The 16,356-nt window shown below is 41.6% G+C and overlaps 1 protein-coding gene across 1 annotated transcript in view; it reads left to right on the top strand.

The window, feature by feature from the left end:
* Positions 1 to 3,233: 3,233 nt before the first annotated feature.
* LOC105194738 (fibroblast growth factor 17) overlaps positions 3,234 to 16,356 on the top strand; it is a 133,303-nt gene continuing 120,180 nt past the window's right edge. Inside the window, exons 1-2 of the mRNA XM_039459171.1 lie at positions 3,234 to 4,011; positions 10,328 to 10,381. The gene's annotated coding sequence lies outside the window, so the exon portion shown is untranslated. The remainder of the gene's footprint in view (positions 4,012 to 10,327; positions 10,382 to 16,356) is intronic.

Below are 16,356 nucleotides of genomic sequence, written 5' to 3'. Positions count from 1 at the left end.
TTATACTCTTTTTCCTTTAAATTATTTGCTTGTACTAAGGATAATAGAAAAGATACAGTGCACATGAATCATTTGATTTCATTATAAGTCAAACAGTATATTCCAAGTTATGCTAGTAGATGTAACGTAGACACACTTTGGACCTAAATGTCGGAAAATAATGAGAGAGAAAGAGAGAGGGGAACGATGATGACGACGACGGCGACGACGACGACGACGACGACGAGAAAAGAGGTCGTCATGGATAGAAGGAATTCGAAAACTTTCTCAGAGGTGGAAAGATCGTCGCCCTTCTCGCCACGCTCCAGGCTCACGGGAGACAATCCGAAAGTAACTTCTGGTACGGGCTACTGGCGCCATGGGAAACAATCGTCCATCGCGATCGTTGAGCTTAACCGTGCGCGCGAGACAACTGTTTCCCCGGGCCTCGTACCTATCTCTCAGTTAGACATTAGATTTATCGACATATTTTCTCAGTCTTTTAAGAGACTTTATTTACTTTTGTACAACGTCGCGTCGTCTACCTCGCCCTCGTGCATCGCTGCTGCACGCGCGACTACCCGCCGTTGTTTCGGACCGCGCGCCGGACGCTGGTCGATCAGATCGCAGGGGGATAGCAGAAACGGAGGTTTAACCGAGAAACGAATCGGTGTTTGTATAAATTCTATTTTGAGCAGAAGAGAAGCTATTCGTGTGACAATCGAGAATTGGAATTGGATAAGAATCGGGAGAGGCTCGAGGGGAACAACATGTTATATCACGTAGAGCAAATTTGTCCGTGTCAGCATTTTAAAGGGGAGCTGTGAATTATTGCTATTGCTTATGTGTTGTAATTATCTACAAAAAGAATGCGACAGCTTTTAATTAGATCAATAATCGTTAGTATTATTATCTTGAGTCTTACGGTTGCATCACGCGATTCTACCTTTGATTTCCAAATCTGCGAACAAGAAGTGAAAAGATATTCACGTATATAGTATAATCGATTGTGATTTTATTGAATGATTATTTAATAAGTGCTAAACTGAAACGATTTTTTTTTTTTTTTAGAGGTATTGACAGAAATTTCTATTACTACGATCGTAACCGATGCAGAGTTACTGCGAACGAGAAGATTGCATGACCTAACTACCGCGTGATTGTCCGAAACGATCTTTCGGGTGCGTTTCGACAGAACTTTTCAAATAATTCGTAAAAACCCGCAGAGGGACAAACAAGTCCATAAAGACCTCGCGTCACCTCGCCGTTTCTTCTTCCTCACGTCCAGTTTCCTCTCTCGATCAGTCCTTTTACATTTCTTTGAGGTGCGATCTATCAGAAACACAGAGCACAAATCAGATAATTCGTATGCTTATCTGACCCGTATCTGATTCGTATGCGCATCAATAATAAGTTGCAGAATGAAGTAATCATTAAGAAAAAATTAACGAATCAAAACGAGGTAACGATTTATCCTGCAGAATTAATTTTGTGCCAAGAGAAATTTTTTTTATTTGACACATTAGCATCACACTTTTCACATTTATGTTTAGTAAAAAAAATTATGAGCTTCAATAAATTCAATTTGTGTTATTAGGACAAATATTTTGGCATATATCACAATTTTTTATTTTAGTTAATAACTTACATTTTTTATTTTTCTTTTGTTATCGAAATCAAGTAAATAGAAAAGAATAGCGCGAGAAAAATGTCGAAATCTCCAAACTTCTGGAGAGCAGGGTTCATAATTTCGCAGAATAAATTCCTATGAATCTCTTTTAATTTGCCTATTTTTTTGCAAAGACTGAATGCTATAATTCACTGGCGGAGGGATCGGCAGCGAGCTCCCTCTCATTCGACGTGGCAATTAGTCCCGATTAATTCCTCAAAAATGAGAAGGAACGCGCGCGTGCTCTGCGGTAGGTATAGATCTTTTAGAGTAGGGACTTCGGAGTCGAATAGAAGGCTAAAGGCTAACCACACACGTGGTTCGAGCGATCTAGCCCCTTCTTTCTCTCTCTTTCTCTGGTACTCTTCCTTCGTGTCTTCTCTCTATTCCGTGTATCCTCCGGCTTGTGTACCACGCGTATGTATGCGCATCTCGTTGGCACGCCAATACGATGCGTGGCAGTGCACTTTAATGCCGCGGCGCGGCCTACTTAGCGGCTGGCTTGATTAACATGGAGTGATTAATAGTTGCTCCCTCCGTTCGTAACCAACCCCAACAGCGGCGGCATCGGAGATCTAATCGCACGATATTTATTGCCCTGCGCGTCGTCCACCTCGGGGCCCTCGGCCACGACGATTTTGCGAGCCCGCGCTCCCTCTTCCCTTAGCCCCCTTCCATGTTCTCCTTTTCGATTTCGTTTATTTTGGTTTTTATTTTCGTCTCACATCGGCTCACTCGGAGCCGGTCCGCAGGCTCCTCGCCTTCCTGAGTCTCTCGGCCTTCCAGCATCGCCTGAATTCCTTTCAGTTCTCGTTTCAGCTCAAGTTATTTAGCAGTGGCTTAATAATATTTATTAATTATGATTTATGCGACATATGGCAAGTATATAATATCTGTTTAAAATTAAGTGATACCCAAGGTATTTATTATTTTGTTTTAAGATAATTCTCTTCCGCTTTCGCTAACGATGAGTGTTATTTAAAACCGCTCGTACGTGATAAACATCCACAGGTATTCCGATTCTAATTCCATTTGAATAAAAAGAATCTGTCTGTGCTTTCGATAAATTCGAGATGATACGCTGTTGGGTTTTGCGCGAGAGACATATCTATCTCGTTTGTTCCCCCTTTACATGTTGCGTCAGCGTTACGTTGGCGCCGCATTCGTCTATCCAATCTGTAGCCGTGTTTACAATCCCAGCTTCGACGGCTTGCAATTGTTCTGACCAGGGATGACTATTTGTAAATAGATATGGACATTTTACTCCCTTAAGTATTGATTCTGCAAAAGTGGTTATTACAGGGGTATCGATACCGGGAGTGATCGGTGATAAATATCCTTCAGATACGCTTGGATATGAAAATATTATAAATAATGTGATTACATTTATAACGATTGCGCTCATTCGCAAATATGTCATTTGATATACAATTTAAGATAACGTTTTAAAATGCGTACCTGCATTTATAAATAATAATGCATTTATAAATTATAATGTATAATATATATTTTTGTGTTCGGTGCAACATTGAAATAAAAGAGGGTTTATTTAACCTTTGTACTTAATTTCACATGACGTATTATCTGAGTAAAGAAAAACGTCATATTAATAAAATATATCCCGATCGGATAATCGTGCAAATTACAAATGACGCGTGTGGCGTTTTTTTACTACCACAAATAAAAATGTCTAGACGTTTGATAAAAAAATGCACTGAGATCTGAATACGTAACAATTATATGTACGTAATAAAGACATTGATCTATTTATGCGTTAAGAGCGATCATAAGCCATGAAATTTAGGCGCGATTAATAAAACATTCGTCAACGACAATTGCCTGACGCACACACTGGCAAAGTCGCGGTCACGCGCATACTCTCGGTATCGTTAGAATTGTCGTACGTCAACGGGCTTCCCCGCGTCGGCTATTTATACGCCCGTCACGGACAACGAGCCGATAATTAAGACGCTGTGTAATTAGCGATTAACGCGCGTTATTAACAGCGCAAACAGTTCGCCGTCGGCGAGTCGGCGCGCCATATGCGGGACTTAGCGAGCCGCAGTAATGGGCGGATACCGCGGAACAGATATCGCCGATACGTTTCGCCGTGCGTATACAAAAGGCATTTCGATCTCCCGCGCGGGCCATCGCGCTCGGGTTTCGTTCGCTTACGAAGCACCGCCGACTATTTGGATTATACGTGGGACGTGTACGTGGTACAGACACCAAGCTCACGCACAAAGTTGCGTCGTTCGCGGAAATTAAATCCTCGGAGAATCCGAGGAATCTAATCAGTGGTGCACGGTAGGCGGAATATTTCCACGACGATTGCACCACTCCTGAAGAGGATTTTCCATTCGGTAAGTATCCGACTTGCCTTGTTCGTCGTAAACCCAAACTTACCCAACGAACATCGAGGATCTAAAAGATATCTTTATTAAAAGTATCTTCAAGATATCTCTAAAAGATGTCTAAAATATATCTTAAAAGATGTTTTAAAGATTTTCGTCATATAAGGTGTCTTTTAGATTTCTAAAAGATCTCTTCAAGACATCTTCATAGATATTTGAATGATATCTCAAAATATTGCAACAAGACATTTTTTGGATCATTGAAAGCTGTTTTTTTGCAACTTTTTCAAAAAAATGCAAGGCATCTCAAGATATGACAAGATATTTTTTTGTTTATGGGAAAAAGCGTATTGCTATGTATTTAGGATAACGAGTGATAAAAATTAAACGTGTATACCTCTTTTATACATATGAGAAACATTAATTGTAAGCAAGTAGGTACATCATTCAATGTATTATTGCCTGTTACTGCGTTATTAATTTTAAATGGCAATCAAGCTGCGATGACTTCAATAACAGTAGCATACAATACGGTAATAATCGCGCGACACAGTTATCATTTTCAATTTGAAATACCGTTATCCGGCGAGAACGTGGAGCTGACGTACAGCGCTATACCTGCGCAAACGAACTTCTATTCATAAACCACTGCAATAAATATTCGTCTATCTACCTTAGTGAGGACGATCGAAGGTGCGCGTCTCGCGTGCCGTAAATACAAGAAAGCGATAGTCGCAATTGTGATCGGGAGAGGCGACATTGTCTCGATGGTCCCGATACCGCCTCCCACGACATTGTTGGACGGCCTTATTATCCCCGAGCCCTTTGATCGATATGGACAGATATCGATAACGGTGCGATGTTTATCGTGCGGGTAGGCTCGGATAAACGCGTACGGTGTAGCATTACACAAAGAACGTGATGCATGGCCGATGGTGGTGTGGAAGGTGGGGGAGAAAGAGAAAGGGCGAGGAGAACATCTTGTCTTCTGTGGTCGTAGGTGTAGCCTCAAAAGGGCCACGAAGAAAGCTCCTCGCGTTTGTGCGCGGCACCTTTGCGCAGTTACAATTTGTACCTTATTCAGAATAGGCACGAATCCATATTCATGAGAGATCTCACACCGCACAATGGCGCGTGATATTTATGAATTTATTATCATGGTAATTTTTTTTTAGGGCACTTATTAAAAAAGTAATTGAAGAATTTTTGTGACTGACTAATGTTACTGATACAATTGAAAGAATTTTTCAACTCGGTACGTTCACATTCATGTACACGACCGCTGCTAAATCCGCGAAACCAAAGGTTGCGGCGAACACCATAAATTGATGTCCGGCACGCTCAACAGATTAATCCTTTAACGCACGCCGTCGTAGGGCGCCATAGCTCGAACCGTATCCAATCGATTTTCGCTTAGTACTTGAAAGTCACGATTCGATAAAGATAACTTCGAGACTAATCTTGATATTTACGGTTTTGCATAAAAGTAAATCAAAAGCATTGATTGCTTTTCATCATATTGGTATTATATTTTATTTTTTTTGGAAATAATATAAAACGCAAGAATTCTGTTTTTTTTTCCCAAATGGAATTAGCTGTGCTTTAAGATGCAGCAATAATGGCAGAAGATAGCGCGCGCTGTGAAAGGGACGTGTCGCAGATTTCGCATCCCCGATACGCGTGTCGATATCAGATCTGTCGGAACGAGCGGCAGCCGGCCGAGCTCGTAATGGAAATGAATTCCTTGGCGCCAAAAGAGTAGCGGCCGATGGCATCGAGATACGGTCGTGCCGCGCGCGCACACGCGTAGAACGCCGCATTAACGGCCGGAACTGTTATCGACGTCTCTATTAGGGAGCTCTCTCTGTCGACGAAGGAGACCCTTCTACCACCCCGATCGACACTGTCGGTTCCGTTTCCGAATTTAATATCTCGCATCATCAATATATGCGGAATTCGTCGCGCCAGCTTCGATCCGATAATCGATACGCGCATATCTGGAGGCGGCCGGCGACCGAAGCGGATGACGGATTCGTTTTTCGTCGTGAAATGCGGAGGTGTTTCACGTTGAAAGTGGTCACGTAATCCTAAAGATCACTCAATTTATTTGAATATCATCTATAATTTATGAATGCTGTTGAATACGGCACAGCGTCGTTGATTTTCAACGGTGCTCTCGTTACTGTGCAATTATAATACTTTTGTGTAAAGTTAGCTTATGCGAAGCTCTATTCATCGACTATCAATTACGCATCAGTCAGGAACGGGTAATTCATGCGGGATGCAATATGTAATACGTGGTAGACGTAATAACCGATCTCGATCGGGATGACAGGAGCGGCGCAAACCAAAGATCAGCGGACAGCTCCCATTCGAGGAGAGAGAAACGAAGTGGCAGGCGAGAGAGGATAATAACGTAGGTAGCCTGCGGCATCGGATGATTAATAAATCAGGCATGCCGTTGAGAGAACAGTTTAACCTGCGACCCCGGCGCGATGCATCGCGCTCCTTTTCATTTTTCCTCGTCCCCATCCTATTTCGCATCGCCGCGCGGCGCGGCGCGGCGCGGTGTGCTCTCACGCGGCGCGTGAATCCTTTTCGCGACGGCCTAAACGGACTCCTTCTTGTCGGACGGCGCTGCTTCTCACCGCTCGCTCACGGCGATACAGATATGTGTGGCTAATGGCCTGTTCCCACAGACCTTAACTCTGAATGTTAATTGTTGCTTAAATTTATGACAACCCGTCCCCCCGCGTCTCCCCGCTCTCTTCCCTCGACCCGGTCTTCTTCCCTGTCGGGCGGTTCTCCGTTCCACCCCGTTCCGGCCGAATAACCACGGCGGCTATCCATCGCTAACGACGAAGCCGCGAGACGAGCCCCACGATTAGCGATTCGGGAATATTGGTATATGAGATGCTGCCACTCGTGACAAAGGCAGCGGGAATTAATTGTTGGGGAATCTCCGCCGTCACCGTCGTCCGTCGTCGCGGAACTTTGAACTTGTGGCGTACTGGAACTTGCGATAATAGTACCGAGAATGACCTACGTACGATTGCACAATGATGTTTGCGACGTTTAATTAAGGCGACTTTATTGAATCGATAAGTGCCGTATTGCTGCTTAATAGAAAAAAATTTTATTCATAAGCGAACGGTATATACATGTAACGATCGGTATGTTTTTTATAATTCGTTTGAGGGATCAAGATCATATAAAAAGAAAAGATAAATATATAAAAAGATGATTTTCTCTTGCCTGCATATAATAGACTTTGCTGCATTGCGAAATACTATCCAGTTTATCATCGTCTTTTTTAAAGGTCAATTGTCAATTGAAATGTGGCGCATTTATTTGTTACGGGAAATGTCGCGTGTGCGTCGACCGTTCTGTACAGTAGGTCAGATTTCTCATTTAGGAATGTCGTGGGAGTTTGTATTACGTCTCTCGCGTAAGCTTCAACGGATTCGCGCAATGCCGCTGAAATATTTGTGAAGTGCTTTGAATTTTTGGAATATATATCGTTAAACCCATGATATTTCTCTATGAAACTATCGCCATTCGTTACACGAAACATAACGTATGACATTTTACTGAACAAACAGTACTGGAATTTATAACGCTGGCCGATTTTCTACGGACCATTGGTTTATTATTTCCGCGGTAAGGAAGGTCTGAGAAAAAAATCGGGCCAGTAGAATGCTAAAGTCGTAAAAAGACTAATGACATCGTGGGGTTATTTTCTTCTCGGGATGAATATTTATTTAGAAGATTTTTACTGAACCGTAATGAAATATTTTTAAGTTTCAGCAAAGAATGATCATTATAGCTATTATTTTTAATTAATTAAAATAACACTCTCTCAAATTGTCTAAAAATTGGAAATATAAAGGCTAATAACACTATATCGCAGTTGTTAATGCATAAGTGATACTAAATATACTGTTTTAATTTACGCATTAACAACCACGATATACTTTTATTAACCTTTATATTTCTAATTTTTAATGAAGATATTAGATATCTTAAACTATTATTTTTAAAGACCCTCCCCAAACCTTTGAATGATTTTTCGAGCGAACGCTCAAAGTAATCCGGATATCCGGATAGAGTGAAACTTCTCTCGAGTTCTCCTCTCGTGTGCCTCGGTCATCACCGGGCGTCGACTTTCGAGGACAAGGAAGGTGGCAAGGGAGAAACACACGTAAGATTCAGCAGGACGGTGAAGCGCATTAGTCGCGTGGTACGTGGATCGGGTGACTCAGAGATTCCTGGAGCCGGACTGACAAGCGAAATGGGTCAGACGCGGTGCACTTAATAAAGGCGAGATAGCGCACCGGGCCCACGATTACCATATGAATTGGGCACCGTCCGAAAAGAAACACCGTCGTGCGCTATCGTCGCGTAGTTGCGAAGGCGCGCTCGCGCACACGCGCCTATTGTGTGTGGTCTCGGTTGTGTGCGTGCGCCTGTCATCAGCTGTCAGCCGCAGCTAGCTTGACGAGCCATCGCTCACCTTACTGTCAACGGGTTTCCACGCGCACACATACACACACACACACACACACACACCGACAAATACATATGTATGCGCTGGCATGATGACCGCGTACGCCAGCGCACGTTCACGCGCGTGCGTTGCGCACGTTCCACGCAACCGGTTTCACGTCCGCGCCGCGACATCACCCTAACAGAGGCTCGCCCCCTTGCCCTCCCTCGCGTCTTGCCGCTTTATCGTTTTCCGCTAATTTGATTCCGGGCTCGATCCTTCGGAGGATAGGCAAATTAGGCGGCTAGGAATTGAGAGATCCAACGGTCTCGACGTCTTAATCTTAGTAAGAAAGTGACCGAAAGCAACGCGTTTTTTTTATTCCTCAATGTTCACTATTTTCTTTTGTTCAATTATTTTATAATAACATTGATCTCTTCAGTTTTGTATTATATTTTTTGATAAGTTATTAGATAGAAAAAAATTTTTTTTTTTTTAATGTTTCTATCGGATCACGCAAGTAATGTGTAGCTTTCACATTCCAAAATTTTCAAAATTTCTCGCCGTGTAAAGAACCGTCTCTATCGCAAGACCGAATCGTACTCGAAATAATACATGCATCTTTGGAGTTGATCCAGCATGCGAGTTCATAGCTACGATATCATCCGTTTTAAATAAAGCGGCTGCTGTGCGGCTGCTTGCCTCTTTCTGCGTGGACCAGGTCTAAAATCAGAAAGTCGAAACGAAGGTGGCAAATTACCTTGACATCAATCACGCGTCGCCCAAAAGAGGAAAAACATTATCAAATCGCAATGCGTGTTAATTTAATTATTCGATAGCGATGCTAATTGTATCTCCCGGTATTCGCCGTTAATGTTTGTTTCGGGAATGGATCGCGCTTGGATCGCGCACGCTTAACAACAAGGGCAAATAAAGAGATACTAGCAGCGATAAATATCCGGCGGCGTACAGTCGTGCATCGTCGTGCGCGGCGGAAGGGTTAAAGTCGTTGCAATCGAGGCAAGTGAGACCGTAATTTGACACGGGTTTGCATACGTCCGCCGTATGATCATTTAGCGAACGGACCGTGCGGTAGTATAAGACGTAGGTACTGATTTCCTGGACGCTCGGTCTCGTCTTTCCAACGCGCCGAATGTCCTCGAAACGCTTCGAATGAGACGGCGTAATAATGTCATTATTAACGTCAAAGAATTTTACGACGCGTTAATTTGCGCAGTCCCGTCTCTCTGTTTCTCTTTCTCGTGCCGACACGCCGACATTTAATTGGAAAAGGAATCGCGTGAATACGCGATATCGAAGCAAATCGTTGCGCCATAAACAAATAACGAAACTCGGTGCGCGGCTCAAAGAGCGGGCAGAACCGGTCTTTTAGAGAACTGAGAATTTCACCTGCCGACTCTAGATGCTCGCGCAAAATCTGTATCTTCTTCATCTTTAACATGTTGCTCCGTTCCGAAGTAAATCTATGTTTGCTTCTGGCGATTGCGGTATTCGCAGAACGTAAGAATTTCAAAGAAATCGCCGGAGGATTCTATATATTGCATCGAACGATGCAGATGAATAAGACGGTACACACCCTCTCGTATGTGTCAAGAGGGATGCAAGTCAGATTGAATATAAGTCGCGCGTTCGATAGAACAATAGAGCTCTAACGTACAGTTGCGAAACGAAGATACGCCTCCACTTGTTACTCGCGGCTTGAATACTTGTGAAGATCTTTTCCGAGTACGCGTCGCGGATGAAATTAAATAAGAGTATTAAAATATAATATTATTTTTTGAAAATGTTGCGAAACTTATTTCTTTTTTTTTTTTACAGATTATCTATATAGTTTCGATCTAGTCTATAGCTCCGCCGTTGCGCTTCGTATCGGTGAGTAATAAACCAATTTTTATTTTAACTTGAAGTAATGGACCTGTGATAATTATGTTAGATATAGACATAAAATGTGCATTTATAAAAGATTTGAGAGAAGGACGAAAAATCTTCTGAAATGGAAATTTCATAGATCCAATACTTTAAAATGGATAGACTAAGAATAGATTAGCGATTTATTTCATTGTGAAATATATGCAGTCATTTATATTTATATGATGATCTCTTATTATACTGTTGCAAGATATTAAAACAAAAATTATTCCAAATTTTTTTTCAGTCCCGAATTCATGAATACATAAAAAAATGTTAAAGAACATTTTAAAAGTAGTAAGTTTTTATTTCATTTTATTTTCCTTATATAATAGTATTCATCTCCAATATACGATGAAGATTGAAACCGAGATGTTTATATAACAAAAATTTATAGATGGATATTTATAGAACACAAAGTAGAAAAAAAGTTATTAGTATTTAGATGTATTATTTAATCGAATTTTATTAAATAGAATTTCAGGATCGTATTCATTCGATATAAATCTAGCATTATTGCACAATTCTTGCACAATTCTTGCAGAAATAGATACAATTGAATTGTATAAATCAGTGCAAAAAAATTGTTAAAAACTTTTTTTAATAAGTATATTGTGAACATAAATAAAAGTTCAAAAAATACTTTATAATATATTCTTATAAACTTATATATACTTATATAAACGCGAGTGATTAATAATTGTATTTATTATAATAGACAAATCTTTGTATCTCTTAATCTATTGTAGTCTATCCTTATATGTATATTTATTATTTGACTTTATATTGCTTGAAACAAAGTGATAATTTACTTACGAGTTAAATTGCCGTGAGTTTATTAGAGCGTTTCGCAGAAAAAAATGATAAGGAATACTATTTATACCGCTGACTTTGATTTTTTTTGTCGTATGCGTCAAAGATACGTGTAAGTCAAAGCATAACCGCTGACGCATTTGAATACGTCACACGGAGTATCGACGCGAGTTCGAATACGTGAAATTTTTGCGTAAGAGCCATTATTATACGTGCGTACGGCCGCAGGCAGACACCAGTCTGCGCCAAAAATAACGCTCATTGATTTAGCGTTCTGAATGAACGAGCTTACGACGTAGAATGAGACAGCGAGCCCGTTGAGAAAGGGGTGGCGTTATGTATGGCCATCGAAGAGAATGGCACAATATCCAGGAATGTGGAAGCTCCTCTTTCTTCGAATACGATTTAACATATATACGTAGTGGAATAGATGGCGGACGTAGGATCGTGCGTCGCGCTATATCGCCTACGTATACCGCGGTAATATCACCCTCGGCTCTTGTGTCCGATTTTAACCGTAAATAATCTGAATATTCCGCCAAGCCACAACGACCGATAGAGCCAGCTTCTGCTTTATTATCCGTTCGCTTATACGCGAGATAGCCCCCTATAGCTTTAATCGACAATAGTTGCTGCTGCTCGACTAGATCTCTTCTTCATCGTCATTTGCTCTCGAATAAAGATTTTCGTGTTCCACGATTGCAGATATATTTGATAGAATAAGAACAAAGTGACCAGCATTTATTTTCTCGCGTGTTTATTTTTGTTTTTTTTTGCGGTGACGCCGCCGTCTCGAGATTCGACGGTCGTTGCACATCGCGATGACAGATTGCATTCTCCTTTTATTGCTCATTTGCACATAAAGAGTCTTTCATGTGAGTCCCCGTAATTCGCGATGAATAACTTCGACATTGACGTCCATTTCGACCAGATAGCGAGTTTGCGGCGTCTAAAGTTGAGTGCAAAGTTGAAGCATTTTCCGGCTATTGTTTGCTTTTCTACCTCAATCGTTCATTTGTAAAGCTCGCACTTGACATTCCATCTGGAATACAAGGGTTAGAAACGCCGTGGCGTAATCGCCTTGAAAATGACGCCATTGCATTGCCCTCGCGCCACGACGTTATACAGGATTTTTCAAATACGGTTTTGCGTAACGCATGCCATTTTATTATGGCGAAACGGTATCACCTATTAAATATGAGGAAAAAATAAAAAAATAATTTTAATTTTGATTTTAATAAGTTAATTTTAGAAAGTGTAATTGATGCAAAACGCTTTATACAAGAAATAAAAATTAGATAAATTTTAATTATTTTTAATTACTGTAGTGGATTGTCACGTATATAATCATAAATATATTAGACAAACGAATAGATAAAAAGTATGTCGCACTATTACGTTATTACAAAACTAATTGAAATATTCTGAGACTACAGTTCGGTTTCGTCACAATTATTCTTCTCACGGAATATGCGTGGCATTAAAACAATTTCTATATCTAAGACTTTTTATTAGTCCAGCAGTCCAAAAATCTTTCGTTCTTTGATGCCAAAATGGCATTTGAAGCGAGCTGTACAATCACTGTTATTATTTGCAGCTACATGCCTCTCGCGCTGTACGTGCGTGAGGCAAACGTAGAACCCCATGCGTCTCCAAGTTTATTTTATGCTTACTACGCTTGAGCCTGCCTCAACACTACCTTCTCTCGTTGCTCCTATACCTCTCTTCGCCGTCCGTATAATGAAACGGTAATTCCTCGTCGCACGTGGCTGATTTCTTTACGAAGACGACGTTAGTATTGCCTCAAGAGTGTCGTTTAAGCCGCCGAAGAACATGCCCGCGACACGTTCAGTGCTTGGGTGCAACATTAGAGTTTATTTACTGCTCATTAATATAATTCTGTATCATTGATGCTGATATAATTACGTAATCGTTTTGTGGGTACGTGAATATATAACAAGTGTCGAAAGACTCTAATTCGAGCAATTTTTAAGTCCCTTTTTTTTACATCATATTGATTTACATTTTGCATTGTATCAACGTTGTCAAAATCGTCGCGCATTTCGGTTTGTCGTTTTGCGTCTCGCGCGCGGAACGTGTGACGACAAAAATGCGTCGACGAAAATGATATCGATCAGTGACATTTGCCGCGGCCCAAGGTTAAAAGGCCATCGTGAAAATGCCAGTATCGGTGAAGGAAGCATTAACGAGAAGCGGCGGATTAATTGCGGACGAGAGAGCGGAGTAAGCTCGGTCTCTTGTGCTCGTGAAATTTCCTTTTATATTTTTCGGCGCTCGGTCGAAGTTAATGGGAGCTTGGAGATACAGGGACACCGTTGACGTCATTCAGTGCTACGCTCACCACTACAACGCTAATCGGACCGCATCTCGCGATGCACTACGACGACTTTTCTCGAGTTAGTCGATAGCTTCCCCGGCAGCATGAAAACAGGACGGGAAATTAGCTGCGGTTTCTAAATTCTACTCGACACACGTCACGGATCATCGGGGATGTCGATAGTGCGCGTAGGTCGAGACACTGACGGATTCATCGTGCATCCGTAACGGGAATTGCGCAAGAAAATTGCGATCGGGGATTCGGAGCCTTTGCACGAAACACAGCATTAAAAAGAACATAAACCCCACGTGTGCGTCAGCTACATAAATTAAAAATTTCTCATGACCAAATATTTTGTCATAACTCGAAAACGGATCTACGCTTCTACGACTCGAACGACGCTATTTGTTTCACTGCTCCGTCGAGTTTATCGCAATTTCAGCCGACGCGACGACGTACGAACCGAATCGAATGCAAATATTATACGTATTATATGATTTACTACATAGTGACTATCTTTGCAGTCGATCGAGATACCGTGCAATTACGCATTGCATAATGCCCGATATGTAAGAGTAATGCACATTGATGGTAACGAGTAACCGATAACGAAGATAACGAATGTGTGTGTACGTAAAGCGTAATACAGTGGTTTAGCGGCGCGGTTCGGTTATAGAGACGATTTTGTTTTTCCGCCGAAACGGGGCGATCGTAGAAATGGATTTTTGCGTGGTCGCGTCCCAGACTACCGTCTACTTACGTGGGTAGATATAGAGTCAGCAACGCCCACGTTGTCGCCGGGCTGCTGCTGCTGCCGCTGCTGGTCCGTTGCTGCCGTTGCCGGCGAGGGTGGCCGCCGCCGCCGCCGCCGCCGCCACCGCGCGAAAATGTCAGACTAGCCGGCTGATACGTTACACCCACGCGCCGAAAAGTGGGGCAAAGTCGATTCATTCATCCACTGATTCATAAGTGTGGGCGTAAGAGCGTAAGGGTTGCGCGCGGGGCCGCTGGCGCACCCTCATCCTCCCTCGTTTTGTGTACAACGGAGATCCTTCCCCCTATCACGGACGGGATAAAACGTTAAGATCCCTTCGAGATGTTCCCTTACCCGCAACCACCACCGTCATCGACTACGTCTTCCGCGACTTTCTTAGCGAGCTTTCAAGCTCCCCTCGACGTATGTTCTCGGCAGTGAAAACGCATCGTGTATCGCGACGAGTTTGTTCCCGCGAAAATACCATCGTGTGTGTTCACAGAATTATACAAATTGTGAAAGTATGCTTGACCACGTGATAAACCAATACAGGATGTCGGCTTTTTTCTACGTGTTACTGCTTAGGTAAGTTTCTGCACGCGAAAGATTTTGCTTTTAAGAACATTTTTACGCGACTCGGTGTAACGTGCAGTGCGCGCGATTGCATCAGCATATGCAACTTTGGAATAGCGTAAACACGTGTTTTTAGGACTACGAGGATAATAGAAGTGTAATCAACGGCGGAAATTCGTCAACATTAACACTGAATTGAAAACATTAAAAGTTATCTTGAATATTTTTCTTATAAATTTTTTTTATTTCATAAAGTTAATTTTTAATTCTCTCGTATCGACGTATTAATGTAATTCAATTTGTTATCGTGCAGATAATCAGAATTTCACATTCATGTTGTATTATTATGTAAAGTAAACATTGGCTCGTGGCATCATATTATGTTAACGTTAGAAATAAAACCGCGTCGATTTATCTGGGAAGAATTTCTCGTCTGACGTAAATCCTCTGCACGATGCATATATGTATGTGTATGTTTCCTTACAACATCTCTGATATTTTCATTAAAGAAGAACTACGCGATTTCTACAAATACAACGTACATTATTTTATCTTCAAAATTGATAATTGCGGTCTTCGCGAAATGTCATCGCAATTCGCAATCATATTAACTTCTACCATTATGATTCTTTTAAAAACGATAGCGACGCAAAAGAAAGGACGAAAGAAAAAAAAGAAGGCTGGATTTGATTTTATACGATTACAATTAAATCGCTCGTACCGAAAATTTTTTTGGGGGGTTGAAATCACGGTGAAGACGCAAGTGAAGACTCTTTCAATGTGTAGCTGGAGATCACACGTTCCTTCATCACTACCACATTCCTTCATCACATCAAAGCTTCCTCCGCCGACTTTCCGGCTTCTAAAACCACCATCTCGCGTCCGGATATTCTATACATTGTTAAACACAATGCACCGTCTGCTATTTCTGGCTGTGCGCCATTGTCGATAACCTTTGCATTGTCGAGCCGATGATGGGAGTACCGCCTGCGGAGTAGCGCCAGTGTCCGCCGTCTGTCGTTGGCGATTCGTGAAATTGGTCGAATCTCGGCAATGGTCTTTCGGCAACGCTGAAGGTCAGAGGTCACCTGAGAAAGATCACAGAAATTGGACACTGGGTAATACAAAGATTGAAATGTATATATCGAGAAATTATTTATGATAGCTATACGTTTGATTTCATGTATTACTACTGCCCTATCTATTGTGACAAGTGTCGTACGTTGATAGAGCAAAGTAAGAGGAGATAGTTTTATAAATAATATTTTGCTCTTCTTTGTTGTGCAATTCTAGTATTCAAAGTAAATACCGATGTCAAAGTTTGTGGGTATAATTATTTGTAATTCATAAAAATAGAAGAATGTGTGACGCACATCTCCTCATTTTTGAAATTGATATTCAAATAGATATTCAAATGCCAAGGGCAAATAATGTTATAGCGTTGGAACGAACGTGCGGTCT

This window comes from Solenopsis invicta, chromosome 16 (assembly GCF_016802725.1).
Source record: "Solenopsis invicta isolate M01_SB chromosome 16, UNIL_Sinv_3.0, whole genome shotgun sequence".
Classification (NCBI taxonomy): domain Eukaryota; kingdom Metazoa; phylum Arthropoda; class Insecta; order Hymenoptera; family Formicidae; genus Solenopsis; species Solenopsis invicta.
This window is presented reverse-complemented; position numbering and strand designations above follow the sequence as displayed.